The following is a 3,624-nucleotide window of genomic DNA, read 5'->3' as shown; positions in this document are numbered from 1 at the left end:
TTCCAACTATGAATTGAGTAAGAAAAACGATGCATTTTATGAGCCTGCATTATGTAAAAACAAATTACATTAAAGTTCCTTATGAGTCGATTACTGAAAGTTCAGCGTGAATGAGCCTTTATTGACGCTCATCTGCTCTTCAAAAGGAAATCACTGCAGAAATCAACTGTACCCTATAAACTAGCTGAAATATTTCTCCACCGTGGAAGTATGGTCAAGTTCTCTCCAGAGACTAATGCCTCTCTCTGCTTTGAAAGATAATTTTCAGAGGTACAAGCAGAACAAGTGGAATCTTTGCCTATTCAGGCTTCAGATCACATGTCAGCCCCTGAATGCAGGATTTCCAGGAATGGCCCCATAGTTCCATGTATGGTTAAGCAGTTGAGATCATGTCATCACCTATTTTCTGGAAAAACCACTGACCAAGAGAGGGGAGGAGAAGGCAAGCATTTATGGGAATAGCTGGAAAAGTGGTGACCCCCATTGTTTTGGCGTAACTGATGACAAAGTTAAAGAAAAGGCATATATGCATGTACAAATAATAGGAAATTGCTCATCTATGCAGTTTTTATGGTGAAGAAATGTTCTAGGTTTTGATACACTAAATTACTAGAATGATTATTCAAATTCAAAGGAAAAAAATGTTTCTGGGCAGCTTTCTTCGACATTCTATTCTCCCCAACACTGAGTGGACTTCGGGCCTCACTCTCCACAGTCTAAGTTGACTGCATAAACCTATAACAAAACACTCCCCAAATTGTATTGCAATAATTCATACGTTTATGTGACCTACTAGTTCTTCAAGGACAAGTGATTATATTATGAAATGACTGTTTAATTCTCAGCACTCTTATAACGCTGATGGACAGTAAATGTTCATGAAGTGTTTGTTGAATGCGTAATAAGTGAATGAATGAATTTTAAAAATGAATGGATCTCCAAATAGTAAAATTTGCCATTTTTTCCCCCAGTAGTCTGTGGCTATTTTACATGTTTAATTTGCAATCAGGATGCCTTTAAAAATTCCTTCTGTGCTTTGTTTTTAACCATACTTTTCATACCAGAAATGACTGTACCGATATCAGTTCTCTTTCAATTGCCCACATGTCCCACCAGGAGACTTCACAGGATGAGTTGTGCTTGTGTTAGTACATCCAGTATATTTTAGAGACTCAGAAGACAGAGTGGTTTCAGAGCGGACTCTGTGTTTAGGTGGTTGGGTAGGAGGCTGAGAGAGAGCTCCCAGTGCCTAGGGTGGGGATCACACGTGTGGTTAGGTCAGCCTATGCTCAGCGCCTGAGAAAGTGGGGTTATTGGAAAGGCTGGTTGGGCCACCTGGAAAATTGTGACAACAAACCCTCAAATTACCGCCGGTTTTTTAAATGTCCCCAGGAAAGTTCAGGTACATTGACCCCATTTTTCCACTCAATTCATAGTTGGAAAACTCTTTTAAAGAGTTTTTCAAGTGTCCACATGCACCTTGGTAATCCTGCTTTCAGTATCTTGACTTGAGGAAAGGACTGTGAGAAATGATAACACGCAGAGCAGAGAGAAATCTAAGAGCTACCTTAGGTAAAAATGGGTGAATCATACAGATGTCTTCAATCAAATATCAGACACTTTCATTTTCTATAGCAAAAAATTTTGCAAGAATAAAATATACCATATTGAATTTCAGAAGTTAAATGTTTCTGAGGTTCAAGGCTTACAGAACTGATAATGCAACTAGCAAGAGAGTGTACAGAATTAAAAAAACAATTGCATCATTTTCTTTACCTCAAAGAAACATATTCTTTGATATAATCTATTTGAAACATTATTCTCATTTAGTGGCTAGAATCTCCCCCCTCCCCATATATTACACCTTAAACTATCATAATCTTCTGTTTTAATTCTGTTGTTGACAAATACAGAGTACACATTTTTTGATAACCACAACTTACTTGTTATTTTCCTCGAGTCTTTACTCAAATTTCTTATCGGAAACTCTTTTTAACCAAAATATCTAAAACAGCATTTTTCCATCACTATGTACCCTGATCCTTTAAAAAAATGCCTTCAGAACACTGGAGATACTAACATGTTATGTATTTTTTCAGCTTATTGTCTATTTTCTTTCACTTAAATTTAAGCTCCATAAAAACAGAAAAATTATTTTTTATTCATACATAAAACCTCAGTGCCTGGAACCTAGGTGCTCATATAACATTATAGGTGCTCAATAAATATTTGTTGCATAAAACACGTAGAGGGAGCAAATTGTATTCATTACAAGGAAACTTCTGTTTGCAGAAGAGCACATTGGTTATTAAAACTGGAATTCAGAATGCACATGGGGGTGTAGTGATCCGATCCATATTTTCGAAAGCTCACTTTGACATCACATACAGAAAGGGAAAGTGAAAGTCGCTCAGTCATGTCTGACTCTTTGTGACCCCATGGACTGTATAGTCCATGGAACTCTCTAGGCCAGAATCCTGGAGTGGGTTGCCTTTCCCTTCTCCAGGGGATCTTCCTAACCCAGGGATCGAACCCAGGTCTCCCACATTGCAGGTGGATTCTTTATCAGCTGAGCCACAAGGGAAGCCCAAGAATACTGGAGTGGGTAGCCTATGCCTTCTCAGTGGATCTTCCTGACCCAGGAATCTGGGTCAGTGGATCTCCTATATAGAAAGCAGATTGTTTACCAATTGAACTATCAGAGAAGCCCAAAGGGTCAGAAACAGTCGCCAAAACCTGGGATTGAACCAGGGACCTTTAGATCTTCAGTCTAACACTCTCCCAACTGAGCTATTTCAGCCACCCATCACATACCCATTACATACAAGATGATTCATTTTTACATCAGTTTTAAAGAGTAACCATTTTTGACAAATGCGAATTACACCACTTTTGATGGAATATCAGTAAGCATTGAGTTGAAATGAGTATTAATTAAGCATCAAGAAAGAAAATAGAACAAGGGTCCTGGGTCATCCAAAAATTGGATTTCTTTTTCTTAAGTAATCAGACAACAACTTGGCTGGGTGGCATTTCAAGTTTCCTCAGTTCACATTTTCCCACCTTATTTTTTTTTTCTTTTTTAATCTTCTAAGGCCTCAAAACTTGGAGACAAAGGCTTATATTTACTGAGGAGTCCGAAGAAGTCTTCAGAAACTTAGTGACCCTCAGTGAGAAACTGGAGGTAAGTATGCAAGAGGGCAACTTTGTGAACTCCTTGCCATGCAACACAAGGAGCTTCCTTACAAAGACCCGATGGAATTGAAAGTCCAGAGAAAGGACAAAAAGAGACAAGAGGAAGAAGATAAAGCTGAAGACCCAAAGAGATTCAGGATGCAGGAAATGGCAAGGGAATGTTCTTTATTGAGGAGGCACTGTGAGGTTTGGAGGTACAGGATCTGGTACATGAAGGCTGCAGCAGCCATTCAGAATGCAATCCAACGGTACTGTGTCATCTAGAACAAGGAAAAAAAGAGCTACTACCCAAACATCACTGGATCGTGTTTTCAACTTGATGCGAAGAGCTGACTCATTTGCAAAGACCCTGATGCTGGGAAAGATTGAAGGCAGGAGGAGAAGGGGATGACAGAGGATGAGATGGCTGGATGGCATCACCGACTCAAT

The 3,624-nt window shown here is 39.1% G+C and overlaps 1 non-coding gene across 1 annotated transcript; it reads right to left on the bottom strand.

Moving 5' to 3' along the window:
- Positions 1-2,727: 2,727 nt before the first annotated feature.
- On the bottom strand, positions 2,728-2,800 carry TRNAF-GAA. The gene has a single exon. It is a non-coding gene; the product is annotated as a tRNA-Phe (tRNA).
- Between the last annotated feature and the right edge of the window lie 824 nt (positions 2,801-3,624).

The sequence above is a fragment of the Cervus canadensis genome, chromosome 12 (genome assembly GCF_019320065.1).
Source record: "Cervus canadensis isolate Bull #8, Minnesota chromosome 12, ASM1932006v1, whole genome shotgun sequence".
Classification (NCBI taxonomy): domain Eukaryota; kingdom Metazoa; phylum Chordata; class Mammalia; order Artiodactyla; family Cervidae; genus Cervus; species Cervus canadensis.
The sequence above is the reverse complement of the archived record's forward strand: the minus strand, read 5'-3'. Positions and strand labels throughout refer to the sequence as shown.